Source organism: Caretta caretta, chromosome 2, assembly GCF_965140235.1.
Source record: "Caretta caretta isolate rCarCar2 chromosome 2, rCarCar1.hap1, whole genome shotgun sequence".
NCBI lineage: Eukaryota > Metazoa > Chordata > Testudines > Cheloniidae > Caretta > Caretta caretta.
Genome location: NC_134207.1, coordinates 241393745 through 241409432, shown reverse-complemented (window position 1 = coordinate 241409432; position 15688 = coordinate 241393745). Strand labels below are relative to the sequence as shown.

General features: G+C 45.2%; 1 long non-coding RNA gene across 1 annotated transcript in view; it reads right to left on the bottom strand.

Annotated features, from left to right (window-relative positions):
* LOC142071220 (uncharacterized) overlaps positions 1 to 14780 on the bottom strand; it is a 38005-nt gene extending 23225 nt beyond the window's left edge. The window contains exons 1-2 of the long non-coding RNA XR_012667279.1: positions 14690 to 14780; positions 12884 to 12915 (exon numbers count right to left, since the gene is read on the bottom strand). This is a non-coding gene — a long non-coding RNA (uncharacterized LOC142071220). The remainder of the gene's footprint in view (positions 1 to 12883; positions 12916 to 14689) is intronic.
* Positions 14781 to 15688: the final 908 nt, after the last annotated feature.

Sequence of the window (15688 nt, the reverse complement as noted above, 5' to 3'; positions counted from 1 at the left end):
CTAAGCTTATCTTTACCAGCTTAGGTCAAAACTTCCCCAAGGTACAAAATATTCCACCCTTTGTCCTTGGATTGGCCGCTACCACCACCAAACAAATACTGGTTACTGGGGAAGAGCTGTTTGGACGCGTCTTTCCCCCCAAAATACTTCCCAAAACCTTGCACCCCACTTCCTGGACAAGGTTTGGTAAAAAGCCTCACCAATTTGCCTAGGTGACTACAGACCCAGACCCTTGGATCTTAAGAACAATGAACAATCCTCCCAACACTTGCACCCCCCCTTTTCTGGGAAATGTTGGATAAAAAGCCTCACCAATTTGCATAGGTGACCACAGACCCAAACCCTTGGATCTGAGAACAATGAAAAAGCATTCAGTTTTCTTACAAGAAGACTTTTAATAAAAATAGAAGTAAATAGAAATAAAGAAATCCCCCCTGTAAAATCAGAATGGTAGATACCTTACAGGGTAATTAGATTCAAAAACATAGAGAACCCCTCTAGGCAAAACCTTAAGTTACAAAAAAGATACACAGACAGAAATAGTTATTCTATTCAGCACAGTTCTTTTCTCAGCCATTTAAAGAAATCATAATCTAACACGTACCTAGCTAGATTACTTACTAAAAGTTCTAAGACTCCATTCCTGGTCTATCCCCGACAAAGACAGAATATAGACAGACCCACAGACCCTTTGTTTCTCTCCCTCCTCCCAGCTTTTGAAAGTATCTTGTCTCCTCATTGGTCATTTTGGTCAGGTGCCAGTGAGGTTACCTTTAGCTTCTTAACCCTTTACAGGTGAGAGGAGCTTTCCCCTGGCCAGGAGGGATTTCAAAGGGGTTTACCCTTCCCTTTATATTTATGACGGCCATATACCATATTTTCTCATCCTATAACTGCTAAATTCCTCAAAAGTCACATACACTTATTCTTGCAGTGCGGGAGCCTTTGCCTTCTTGGAACCTCACTTAAATCCCCCCCCCCCCCGCCGCTCTAATCAGTTCCCCCCTTCCCAGTGACCTAATCTTCTATCACCTGTTCATGAAGACTGCCTTCAGCTGAGAGGGGGAGGGGAAATTCAGGCCCTCATGGCTGGTCCATTTTACACAGCAGTCCATAAAGATAAAGTTACTCAAGCCTCAGGTTTCTGCCCAAGATTGTTTTGGAATTTATTCACCTCCCAGTTTTCTCTCCTAGACCCAACAAATTAAGAGGAAGCTAAACTACATACCCTTGCTGTGATGTGGGCAAAACCATATTATCTTGATAGGCTAAGACCTTTTAGGAACTCCTCTAGATTGTTTATGACTTTTGCAGACAGGATTAAGAGTCAGGCCATATCACCTCAATACTGACTACATTGGTATAACTATAAAAAAAATCCTACTACAAGTTACGCAGGTTTTCCAACCATGACAACAATTAAATATATTGAGTGCCTGGATGCCTATTAATTTGGCCCCAGCTCTTTATTTATTAGCTTGGAAAGATGATAAAGAAGGGGAAAAACCGACCACGTTCTCCTGGCCACCTGTATATGTTGCAGCACTTCCCAATTTGCTCTGATATAGTCTTCATGTACAACAGCTGTTTTTCTAAAATCAGAAGTATTTGGCAAGAAGGCATTTAAGGACCATAGACTTACTTCGGAACCAACTGTAAAATATGTCTTCTCAATCAGTTGTCTTATCCTAGGGCAGGAAGTGCCATACATGATACAAAAATGCAAGTCTCGTTAAGAACTAGTATAATCAGATCAATTGCGTTAAATCATAAAAAAAAATAAAAGGATGACATTACTCAGCTTTTGCTGTTTATGTTCTGTCTGTTATAATTAATATTGCTCTGCAAGTAGTTTCTTCCACAACTGTCATAAAAGGTCTGAGATCCAGATTAATCTGTACATTGATATGTAAAGTAATAAGGCTTCCAAACCAGAGTACAGTGACAATTGACTTTTAATTTATACTATAAGCTTGTAATCACTGAACTGTTCTGCAATGAGCAAGTAAGATCGAACCACCTCAGTAATGTTTTGGATCCTTTTTTAATTCTGAAGACCTTGAGCTCAGCACACTGTAACCCTTTCCAGAAATAGAGAGTGTTTCCTGAAAACAAAACAAAGTTTTGCTGTATTTTCCAGAACTTCAGAATGTACAAAAATACCTGAATATGTATTTAAAGCCACACAGTTTACTTTCTCACATAAAAAAGTTGTCTAACAGCCAAGATTGCTATAGTGAATAATGACTCAGGGAGGTTATTATATTATTTTGTTATTGTCTAACAGTGGTCTCCAACCTTTTTATGCCCAAGATCACTTTTTGAATTTAAGGGCAACCCAAGATCTACCCTGCCCCTTCCTTTAGGCCCTACCCTGCTCATTCCATTCCCCCCCTCTCCAAATCACTCACTCTCCCCCACCCTCACTCACTTTCACTGGGCTGGGGCAGGGGGTTGGGGTTCAGGAGCAGGTGTGGACTCTGGACTGGGCCTGAGAGGTTTGCAGTGTGGGAGGGGGCTCGGGGCTAAGCCTGGGCCAGTGGCTTGGGGTGCAGGAGGGGGTGAGGGGTGCAAGCTCTGGGAGGGAGTTTGGGTGAAGGAGGGGGCTTTGGGTTGGAGCAGAATGTTGGGGTACAGGAGGGAGTATGGGGTTCTGGCTCTGGGAGGGGGCTCAGAGCTGGGGCTAGGGGTGCAGGAAGTGGATATGAGGGCTGGCTCCAGGAGGCTGCAGATTGTGTGGTGGAAGAGAAATGCTGGTCCAGCATAGCTGGGCCAGCTGTACTCATGCTACTCCTGGTCTTAATGCTGCAGAGATGGTCAGAACCTGCCCACTGAAGGGGGCAGCACTTACTTCGGATGGCCCTGACCTCCACACTGCTCCCAGAAGGGACCGAAGGGGCTCTGCCCCCACGGCTCCCATTGGCCACAGTTGCCTGTTCCCAGCCAATGGGAGCTGCAGGGGCAGTGCTTCCAGGTAGCAGCAGCATGCGGAGACCCTTGCTCCTCCCCCTCTAAGGCTGAAGGGTTGCGCTGGCCACTTCCAGGAGCGGCGTGGGGCTGGGACAGGCAGGGAGTCTGCCTTAGCGGCAGACCCGCCACACCACCAGAGATCGTGATTGACTGGGAGAGTCTCCAGTATCGACCAGTCAATCGTGATCAACTGGTCGGTGACCACTGGTCTATTAGCTTTAATGTATGGAAATGCTTAACAAGGTTGATGTAAAATTTAACTTTGTACATTCCAAAAAAAGAACAGTTACTTAGCTTACAGTAAGTGTGGGGTTTTAAGTTGTATTGGCTACACAGATTCAACTCTTGGTGAGAGTATACCCCATGCATGTTAGTTCAGATTCTTTTGACCAGCACTGTCCATTGGGACAGCACCTGCACTCTAGAAGTCTCACACCATCCTGCACCCCAGTGCACATGTATGCATCCAAAGGCATAAAGGGCAAAGCAGGACCAACTATCCCTCTGTTCCTTCACCAATACAGAATCCCAAAAATGTAGGGCAGTTAATGGAGTGGTAGGGCAGGTCATGGAATCTATGTAGACAACACATCTAGAAGAACCACAGTTACTGTAAAGGTAAGTAATCCTTTTTTCTTTGATTGTCCACATGGATTCCACTCTTGTCTGTGTGCTTGAAGATGGGTATTAGGTGTCCTACTTAAACAATGACTGCAGGACAGCCCCACCATTTGAGCATCCATCTGGAATTTTCTGCCAAAGAAAAATATCTTGTGAATGTGTAGACTGAGGTTCAGGTAGCTGCCCTACAAATTTCAGAAACGGATGCATTAATCAAACAAGCAGCAGAGGTGGCCTGAGCTCTAGTGGAATGTGCGCTAATGTGGCTAAGTGGATCTAACTTCGCTATCCTGTAACTTGTTCTTATACAGTTGGAAATTTTAATATCTATGAGGATATTGTCTATCCTATCAGCAAAGGCCACAAATAGTCTAGGTATGTTCCTGAATAATTTTGTCCTGACACGATAATATGGAAATGCCGTTACTACATCAAGTGTATGAAGATTCTTTTCCCAGGGCTCAATGAGGCTTGGAGAAGAAAACTAAGATGAGTAAACTGCTTCACCTGGAACTCAAACAACTTTTGGCAAGAACTTGGGGTGAGGCCTGAGAGTAACCCTGACCCTATGAGACTCTGTATAAGGAGGATCCACTATGAGGGCCCGAATCTCCCCTTTCCTTTGAGCTGATGTAATGGCTACTATCAATGAAGAGTGCTTTTGAGTTGGTAAAGGGAACAGATTGCAAATGGCTCAAAGGGGAATGGGAGCATAAGCCCTGTTAATACTATATTGAAGTCCCAAGGAGGAGACTCCTGAACTGTGGGGGGAAATGTGAATAAGGCCCTTAAGGAATCTAGCCACTGTAGGGTGAAAAAGATACATAGTGAGCCTGGATTGGAAGATTATTTGCAGATATTGCTGCTAGATAGTCTCTTATGGAACTAAAAAAGTCCAGATTTTTTCAGGGTTAATAGTCCAATATTGCTGAAGTGAGTGTTCTCAAGGGAGACAGCTAGCACTGAGATGCCCAAATAGAAAATCTTTGCCACTTAGTTTTATAAGACAATCCAGTTGAGGCTTTCCTGCTTGGAGCAAAATGTTCTGAACATCAAATGAGCAACTTCTTTCAATGGGTATCAGTCAGTCACCAACTACTGTCAGGTGTAACAATGCTGGGTCTGGGTGTAGGATCTCATTGTTTTGAAGACTGATGGTCAGAGTGGGAAAAGTGAATATGGCCTCACTGAGAGGTTCATCAGATCTGAACACCAGAACTGCCATGTCTATCAGGATCTTTAATCCAGCATTTCACCTCAGTTTCTTCAGGACCTTGAGTATTATGGGGACCAGGGGAAGGCATATCTCAGTCCAACTGTCCAGAAGATGAGAAAAACATCTGACAGGGAGCCTGGACTGAAGTTTCTTCTAGAGCAGGACTCTTTGCATTTCTTGTTCTGGTTCATGGCAAATAGGACCGTGGATAGGTATTCCCAATTGGTTGTCCAAAAACTGTCTGCTGAGGTGATCTGCTAGCAAGTTCTAAATGATTGGAAGATGCAGGTCCAGAGATGTGATCTGGTGAATACATCAAGTCCAGAGCGAAATGGCCTTCTCACAGAGTGGAAATGATCTGGCTTCTTGTCTGTTGACATAGCTGTGGTTTTGTCTGTCAGAACTTGGATTGTGGATTCCTGGAGTAAAGGCAGAAATGCTTTGCACTCCAGGTAGATGGCTCTGAGTTCTGGGATGTTTGTGTGCAGACAAGCTTTATGACAGAAACACATGCCCTGAATCTGATGGTGATCTAGGTAGGCTCCTCAACTGTGTATAGAGGCATCTGTCACTAGAATCTTGGTAGATGGAGGTACAGAGAAGGGTACATGTGAACAGAGGATCAATCATAGAATCACAGAATATTAGGGTTGGAAGGGCCCTCAGGAGGTCATCTAGTCCAACCCCCTGCTCAAAGCAGGACCAATCCCCAACTAAATCAAATTACAGTCCTGCAGATTTCTGCTATGGGAATATTCTTCAGAAGGGCTATAGTGGTGGACTGAGTGAAGTGAGTTGTCAGTCTATGAGGTGGGCATACCCTAGCAAATTCAGGGCAGGCCAAAATACAACCTGGAACCCAGTTCGACAGTCTGTGAGTAGAAAATGGCTATCCCTTCATCCTTTCAGCAAAGGATACAGACAGTCTGGGAGAAGCCCTAAAAATCTTAGTCCTGTTGACGTAGAAGGTGAGAAGAGCCCTCCTGTCATTTAGTGTGTGGAGCATAGCTTGCTCCCTCAAGGAATGAAGCTTTGGATAAAATACTGGAAGACAAATCTTCTGATTGATGTGAAATTCCAATGAGACTTTGGAGTGGAAGCGAGGATAGGGGCATAGCATGACTCTTACAGTAGAAGATAGTGTACCGAGGGTCTGTCATGAGTGCCCTAAGTACCCCCCCCCCATTATTCTGGCTGATATGATAGCTATCAAAAATGAAATTTTGAGGGAGAGAGCAGGCAGGTAGTCATTAGCTCGAAAAGATACCTTTTCCATAACTGGTGTTCTTAGAGATGTGTTGCTCATGTCCATTCCATATTAGGTGTGTGTGCTTACCACATGCACCAGTGCCGGAAATTTTTCCCTTAGCAGTATCTGTAGAGGACTGGCTCTGGCACCCTCTGGAGGGGCACCACTGGCTCCCCCATCCTCAGTTCCTTCTTGCCAGAAACTCCGATAGTGGGAAAGGAGGGCGGGTTGTGGAATGGATATGAGCAGCACATCTCGAAGAACACCAGTTACAGAAAAGGTAACTGTCTTTTCTTCAAGTGCTTGCTCATGTCCATTCCATATTAGGTGACTCCAAAGCAGTACACATGGAGGTGAGTAGGAGTTCATGGATGTGTAGATGGCAACACAGCTCTGCCGAACCCAGCGTTGTCTCTGGCCTGCTGAGTGATGGCATAATGCACCATGGATGTATGAATAGAGGACCACGTAGTGGCTCTACAGATGTCCTGGATAAGGATATGTGCCAGGAAGGCTGCTGAGGATGCCTGAGCTCTAGTCGAATGGACTCTGACAATCGGCGACAGCGGGACCCTGCCAGGTTGTAACAGGTCCTTATGCAGGAGGTGATCCAATTGGAAATCCTTGCAAGGACACCTGGAAGCCCTTTATCCTATCCACTGTAGCGATGAAGAGCTAAGTTGATTTACAGAAAGGCTTGGTACATTCTAAGTAAAAAGCCAAATCCTTCATACGTCCAGCGCATGAAGACACCTCTCTTCGCTAGTCTTGTGCGGTTTGGGACAGAACACTGGGAGGAAGATGTCCTGGCTCATATGTAAAATAGATACCACCTTCAGCAGGAAGGCCAGGTGGGGCTTCAACTGAACCTTGTCCTTGTAGAAGACTGTGTAAGGCGGTTCTGAGGTCAAGGCTTTAAATTCAGAGACAAGTCTTGGTGATGTCACTGCCACCAGGAATGTGACCTTCCATGACAGGTAAGAAAGGGAGCAGGAACCCAGCAGCTCAAAGGGCAGGCCTGTGAGCCTAGAGAGGACCAAGTTAAGATCCCACTGTGGGACAAGAGTCCACACCTGTAGTAAGAGTCTCTTGAGTCCTCTCAAGAATAATGACCATCATGTCATGGGAAAATACCATCTGACTTTGGATCGGCAGGTGAAAGGGGGAGATGACTACGAGATGCACTCAGATGGAAGTGTGTGCCAGGCCCGGATTCCTCAAATGAAGCAGGTAGTCCAAGTCAGCCTGAATGGGAGAGATGCCATGCTCAGATGCCCAGGGGGAAACCTCATCCACTTGGCTAGGTAAGTCAGTCTAGTTGAGGGCTTCCTACTTCCCAGGAAGACCTGTTGTACCTCCTCTGAACAGGTCTGCTCCTCTGGGTTCAGCCACTCAGCATCCACACAGAGAAGTGGAGGGATGCAAGGTTGGGGTGTAAGAGCCAACTGTGGTCCTGTGAGAGCAGGTCCAGTTGGTTGGGGAGGGGCCGCTGCCAGATTCATGAGCGTGCCAAACTAGTGCTGGGAAGGCCACGCCTGGGCGATCGTGATAACCTGCACCTTGTCTCTCTTGATCTTTGCCAGGACCCTGCTGATGAATTTAATTGAAGGGAACGCATACAACAGGCTCCCTGACCATGACAGGAGGAAGGCATCGGCGAGGAAGTCTTTACCCAGACCTTGCCGAGAACAAAACCAATGGCATTTCCTATTCTGTCTGGTGGTGAACAGGTCCACTTGGGGAATTCCCCACCTTTGTAGGCTACCTCTGGGTGGAGTGACCACTCGTGGTGAGAGGAGAAGTCCATACTGAGCTGGGCCACCAGTGTATTCTTGATGCTGGGAGGGTGACAAGCTTCCAGGTGGATTTTGTGGTTGATGAAGAAGTCCCAGAGAAGGGGTGCCTTTTGACAGAGGGCTGATGAGCACACTCCCCCTTGCCTGTTGATTTAGAACATCAAGGCTGTATTGTCCGTCAGAACTCATATCACCTTGCCTGACAGGTGGGGCAGGAAAACTCTGCATGCCAGCCAGACCACTCTGAGCTCCTTGACATTTGTGTGATTTGCCTCCTCCGGGGACCATATCCCATGAGTCTGGAGCTCAGAGGTCTCTGGTCCCTGATCGGTCCTGTGATCGATACTGGGCCCTTGGAGGTGGTTGGGGCCAGTCCCGGAGTTCTTGCCGGGTGGCGTGTGCCTCAGAGGGTCTGTGCCAATCTACTGGCGAGGTACATCTCGAGTCCATCAATTGGTGCCCCCTGTGCGGGGACTGAAGAGGGCTCCGCTGAACCTGACTCTCTAGTCCTGAGGCATGACTGCTTCGAGTGGGCGAGCAATGGTGAGACATCCCTCTCCATAGGAAACGATGCTGCTGAGATGGGGAAACATGCATAGGTCCCAACGTGGTTTTCCGCAAAACCAGGGTACCACTGAAGCCAGTGAGGGTGGCACCGGGAGTGTCAGGATTTCCTGAACTGCTTGAAGGGCTTCGGGTGTTGACGGCACCTGAAATTGGCCAGGGCCTGCACCGCTATCTGGAATTCCAGGTGAAGGATGGGATGGGCTGCACTGCTCGACTTGAGCTGGGGCCCCTCTTCCCGAAGGGGGCATTGAGCTGCCCAGCATGGGTCTTGGTTTGCCCCCAGCCCTCTCCTTTCCCTTGTGGGAGATAGGAGATCTTCCCCTCACAGTCTTTTTCGGCTTCTTGACTGGAGCCATGGAGGGGGACCGGTGCACAGAGGCTGCAATGCTCAGTGCGGAGTCGGACCGCTGCTCCGGTGCCAGAGTGAGTGCCTTTAGACAGATATCATGCTACTTCTTCATCCTAGGTTTAAAGGACTTGCAGATACGGCACTTGTTGCTTATGTGTCCCTCACCCAAGCACCTTAGGCAGCTGGTATGTGGATCACTGATGGGTATAGGTAATTTGCAGCAGTCACAGGGCTTAAAGCCTGGGGACCGGGGCATGCCTCGTCCCCCAGCTGAGTCCCATTCAGGACTAGAACTTGAAGAACTACTACTAAGGGTAACTAATTCAACTACTAACAGTATGCAACTATATTACAGGTTTTTCAAAGTTCACAACAACGGAGGACAAAACAATGCTAGCCAAAGCAGCAGATGTTCCAGCACCGTCACTGGCGGCAAGAAGGAACTGAGGATGAGGGGAGCCAGCGGCACCCGTTATACTGCACCATGTGGGTGCCACTCCAGAGAGTACCAGAACCGGTCTCCTGTGGATACTGCTGAGGGAAAAACTTCCAGAACTTGTGCATGTGGTGAGCACACACACCTAATATGGAATGGACATGAGCAAGCACTCGAAGAATGGGAGATTACTCAAGGCATTGAGAACTAAATTAAAGATCCCATCGGGAAGCAGGGTTCCAGATAGGAGAAATAAGTTGTGTAAGCCCTTCAGGGAAGCTATCCACAGTTGGGTGAGCAAAGACTGAAACCCCTTCAGTAGGTGAATGGAAGGCCATGATAGCAGCCAGGTGTACTTTGATTGAACTCATTGATAGACCTTGTGTCTTTAAGTCTATCAGGTACTTTAGAATCTTTGAAGGCAGAGCTTCTGAGGCTTGAAAAGAGTGGTGAGGGCACCAGGAATGGAAGTGTTTCTACTTCCGCTGTTAAGTTTTGTGAGTAGTAGGCTTCCTGCTAGACAAGAGAACTGACTACACATTAGCAGAACAGTTTAACTCTGACTGAAAACCAGCAAGGAGTCAAGCCTAAAGGTTCAGAATCAAGGAGTTGGGATGGGTCAGGGCACCTGAGTTCTGTGACAGGAGATCTTCCTGAAGATGGAAAGTGGTTGCCACAGACAGGTGATGGGCATCCGAGTACCACGCTTGCAACTGACATGAAGATGCTATAAGGATAATTCTCACTCCTTGTTGTCTCAGTTTGAGCAAGGTTTTGAGGATTAGAAGTTTAGCCAGGTAATCATAGAGCAGAGGCCAAGACGTTAGCATGGTACCCCCCGAAGAGTTGTGGCCTATACTCCCCTGGAGCAGAAAGTGCAACATTTAGCATTGCCTGAAGTTGCAAAGAGGTCTACCTTTACGAGGCCCCAAGTAGATCCAGGCCGCCTATTTTGGGAACCAGGAATTATTTGGAATGAATTCAGGGGTAACTGGCTTGATCACTTCCCAGTTGCAGGAGGGACTGGATTACCTGCTTTAGGAGAGTCTCAAGAGGCACTGAAAAATCCTTAGGGCACCCCGTTTTGCCTAAGTTGGGATCTCTGTGATACACATTGAGTTAAATTGTCCATTTTTGTTTGAAGCTCTGTATGGGCTCTTGACTCCCACTGCCCTAGTCACTTTAGTATGGTCTCAGATTCCCTCACCCCAAATGGGGTAGTGGTAGCGGTACCCAACTGCCTAACAGCTCACCTTTTGGCTTCCCCAACCTATCCTACCCAGCCAGTATACCAGGGTCATTGTCTCCATGTAGCTGAGGTCAGATGCCAAAGCCAAGGGTCAAGCCAGAGTCATGATCAGAAGTCAAGAGGCCAGGGTCACAGCCAGGACTGGTCAGTGAGGATTAGAGGTGAAGTCTAAGGGCAGGACGAGAAGCCAGGATCAAGCATAGAGTAGGAGTACAGTGGGAACAGGAATGAGGGCAGGGGTAATGCAGGAGCCAGGGGGCAGTCACAAGCAGACTCCAACACAGTCACAACAGGAAATCACCTTGTTGCTCAGACAAACTTCCTGTTTCTCTTCCTGGCTCAAATAGCATAGTTGGACCGATCAATGGAGCCTGGTGATTCTTCAATCAGAGCTCCTGTGAATGGTGCCTTGGCTGAGGCAATAGCCCTAATAGTTTCCCAGCCAACCCAGTTTCAGTAGCTATTGGGTGGAGGCCTGGATGTAATAACTGCCTGGGGACTCCCAGGCCTAGGTTCAACACCTGGGACATCACGTGGGGAAGCTTTTGCAATCAAGTGACCCTCTGAAATGAGAGCTTGAAATGGTTTCCTTTGGTCTTGTGGTGGACGTTCAATAAACACAATCAACTTTGAATAGTTGTTTAAATCATATTTTGCCATCAAGGCCCACTTGTAAGTGGACAGATACAAAATATTACATTCTGGCCAAGGGAATGGAGTACTTTTTTTTTCTCATCCCACTGCCAACAATAAGGCAAGAAGTCTGCATAAGTGGTGTTAAAACTGGAAAAAATTAACTAGAAATAGTAACTACATACATAAAAACAATAAAGAGTAAGAGAAAAGTTGTAAGTGGCAGGAAAGCTGCAATTGCTCCGTCTTTAGCCACAGGTAATTGAAAGGAACTGAAATGGTTGCAAGACTACACCTCATTATATGTCCTCGCCTGGGAACATGAGGTGCTGTTCTGCGCCAGCACCGACCTGTGGCCATTGCTATTTATAATCTCCAGTTGAGAGCATATGGACGTGCATGCACTCTATGCTGGAGCTTCCATAGGGATATATACTCAAAAAGAAGAAGATTTGGAATCTCTGGGTCAATGTAGCACAGGAGCTCATAGTGGAGTTCCTGCTCAACATGGCAATCATGCAGACTCAGGTCAAGCAAAAATCCTTTCTTTTAGGGTCCCTGGTGGCTTGCACTCAGGAGGAAAACCTTTAGGCAGGCCTCTCTAGCTCTTTGAGAAGGAGCAACATATGGAACATTGCTCAGGAATATGACTTTCTCCTACATAAGAGGCACCTGGAGTGTCCATCAAGCAACAGTGAAGCTTCACACAAGAGGCAGGTTTTGAATCCTGGGGATTTCACTTCCGCCCTATTGTTCCTGCATGTGAGGGGAGGTCTAGCCTGTAAACTAAATATCTGACAAAGTTTTGGGGGGATTGGTGTTGTTTTGGGACAATGGACAAAACGACTATCATTACCAATTATTTAATTAGCAATACTCAAAGCTAACACTAATGCTATCACAGTGCACAGAGAAGGCAGCAGATACTGACAGGATTATCTCTTGCTGTCCTAGGTCGTAAGAAGTAACAGGGATGATTGGGCTTACGCTACCCTTCATGCCCTCAGATACAGGCATGAGAACATCTAAGGTATGGGGGGGCAGCCCCAAAAGACGTTGCTGGTTAAAAAAAAAAATCCAATCGGACATGCATAAGGCACATGGGCTCTAAGAGTGGCATTCATGTGAACAAACTTAACTATGATCCACATAAGTTTAATAGTCATAACAGTACTATGTACATTTATATGTAGTGAAAGTGTTTGAGACATCCCTTGCAAACCTGGAAGGCACCATCATTTGCAAGTGTACCTTATGCAACAGATCCAAGGGTAAGAGAAAAGCAATAACTTGCCAGGATTACTGGTTATCAGAGGAGTTGACTCCCTGTGCTTGGACTAAAAGACATGTAGAAACATTTTAAATGTCTAAATCTGGTCACAAATTTCTCCCAGAGTGCTCTTGAACTGATCTGTTCCTTGGTTCACATGACCAATTCTAATCCCTTAGCCACAGATTTTTCCTCCTAGTCCATATTTTCTACATCTCTTATCACAATTGTTTTCTTGTAAAGTATGTGACCCCTCCCCCAAGCACCACAGTCATTTGCTAGCTTTTCCTTTCCAGTACATCTGTCACAGAGGACAAGAGAAAGGCCACAGATGGTAGAACTATGACCCTGGCACTAGAATTAGGATTATGAGTATAAATATATAGTTTAAAATAGTCAAAGCATCTTGAGTGACTCAGTCTGTTCTTCAAGAAGCCCATCTCAATTGTGTTCATTTATTTAAGAGTGCTGTTTGAATTAGTGCAGGTGAATGGTAATGTGTTTCTAAATAAATTGTATCTACTCACCTTGTATGTGTCCCGAGGACTCGGTAAGGCTCCTGAAATCAAAACAAATACTTATATCACACCCAGCATGGAAGCTTATCTATACACCTCTCCGTATTTTATGATTTGAGGTAATAAAAAGGATAACTGTTGGTTTAAAAAGCTTGTATAGTACAATATTAAATCTTACTGTAATGTAAATATTAGTATTAAAATATTCTGGTATGCTGTAAAATTAATGCACATTAGTTTTATAGACTGGCATGCAAGTTAATGTAAAAAAATTTTATTGCACTGAATAAATATTTTACAATTCAGTCAGTCAGCTTCATAGGTCCTACATCCAGAGCCCAGTGCTCTGAGTGATAATGTTTGTCACCATGCTTATTTAGCATCTCTCAGGCTAATTGTTGTTTATTCTAAATTCTGACAATAAGTAGGAGCCCAATCCCAACTGAGAGTATGTCAAACTGAGCATGTGCTTCAGAAACAGTTGAGGATAAGTGCTTGCTCCCTCATGACACATGTGGCTCCATGAAGAGGTAGAGCAGGATCTATCTTATCTCTTTTGGTTCCATGGAAGGAATAAAGGTGGGTTCCCTCTTACTCTTTTCCCTCCCAGCCCTGTGGATGGATGTCCTTCTTGTCCCTGTTGCCAGCCACTTCTGTCTCTCCCCAGACCCTGCAGAGAGGCAAATAGGGAGGTCCCTTCCTGCCCCCAATTCTGGTCACTACATCTCCATGAAATACAAAGAATATGTATGCCTCCTGTTCCCACTGCTCTGGGCTACTACCACCCGCTGTTACTGGTCTTTCTCCCCAGGGGCTCTTACTCATTTCTGCTGCTCTTTCTGCCTCACCTGGCCTCATAGAGGGGTCCACAGTGTGAAGGAGACTCCTCACAGGCTCCTGGGGCTTCCTGGACCAATACAGAGCTTGGGGGCAGGGGGTGAAAGCCCTCTGTTATCTAGTCCCCTGAATTACCCCAGCTGGATAAAGTGCATGGGGTTCAATGGCCCCATGCAGGAGCCCAGTTGGTGAAGGAGTCTCCTACCTCCATTAGGTTCCATGTGCTCCCTAGAATTTGGGAAGTGAAGGTTTTATACTGACTCCTCAAGGTCCACTGATTCTCCTAGCCTTAAATTGGGCTGTGGAGCCTACTGGCTGTTTTTTTCCCCACTTCCCTTCTTCTTCATCTTTCATCTAGCTTGGAAAGGCTAAGGGACAGAAACAGAGACAGTCTCACATTGCTCCTCCCTCTCCCTCATCACTGTATGATGAGGGGGAGGGAGGGAGGAATGATACCCTCCATGGCTTAGTAAAGGGAACAAGGGCTGATAATGACCTTGTAGGGGTCCTGGGAGAGTGAAAAACTATCCTCCTTATTGACCCTATTCCTTTCCCAAAAGTCTAGGGAAAAAATGTCTTCCTTATAGTCCCAACAGCACTTCAGTTGCTGTGTTACTATTATGTAGTCTCTTGCATGTGTGGGGAAAGAACATATGCATTGCTATGGGAGGAGCTCATGGGTAATGGTAATGTCATTAAGCTGGTGCTTAAAACTAGGATGTGAAACAGCTCAACACAGCAGTAAAACTCTACTTAGCGCATTGTCCAATGCGCAAATAAATACACTGAATATAACTATTTTTCTCTGATGTCTCAATTTTAGTAATCTCTGGTGCGATACAGTAGAAAAGATAGTAACACATTTTTGGACAAGTGGGATTTTTAAAGTGACAGTGCCCCTTTAATACTAACTAGAATACAAGATGACACTTATGTTAACATTACTGCACAAAAATATCAATCTAAGAAAAAGGTTACCCTTATTAAGGTCTTTATTGTGTGAAATGCAAGATTTCTTTACTATCTTTTTCTTCTGACGAATTTCAATGTCTGGTAACTGCTGAGCTTCCTTCCCTGCATATGGTATGTAAAAATCAGATAAACAGAATACAGTATATTGACACTTTGTTTAAAATTAACATAAAACAAAATAAGATAAGTCTAACCTAATCACTTTCAAAAATATTTTGTTTCAATCCTTTATAATTAATAGTTTGGTTTAACTAGTTACACAGTCCATTTTAAGAAGAGAAAAGCTACACAACACACCAATGTCATGCACAAACTCCCATTATCAGAATTAACTAATTTCCATTAAAAACTATGGGATTGTAAAATAACTCATCAGCATTCATTTTTATGGCCCAGTCTGCACTTGGATTAAAATACTAGCTGAATCTATTTATAAACCAAGTGGTATATACAAGAAATCTAGGTTACTTACCTCTTGGCCACCTTGGCAGGTGAATGCTTTTCTGGCACACTAGTCACAACATATACAATGGGTGCAATTGCAGTTTCTTGAACCCACAGGGTGGATTTTGGCCATTATGTGCTTTCTTTCATCAGACAAAACTGAATTTGCTTTCTGCTTTCAAAAACTATTTCTCACAGAGTTAACTTCATGCATTACCTGAAGCGACTGAGCATTGAAGGAAAACCAGGGAACCTTAATAGACTTGGAGTTACATCTGATGTTATACAGATAATGGATGGTGTCATCTCTTTGCAGTAGTGCTCAACTGATTAAAATATTACTTTAACTCTAGTAAATTATTCCATATGGGATAGAATTATTTGATATCTGACTAATTGTAATAGCACAAAAATATACAAAGAGAAGGACTGTGTTTAAAATGAAAAAACAGGTGAAGAGTTATGGTTACTATTGCAGGGGGAGTAGCCAGTAATTTTATATGCCACAAAAGAAGTAGAGCACTGCTAAAATCTGATATATGTCAAAGCCTGCAGCAGGAG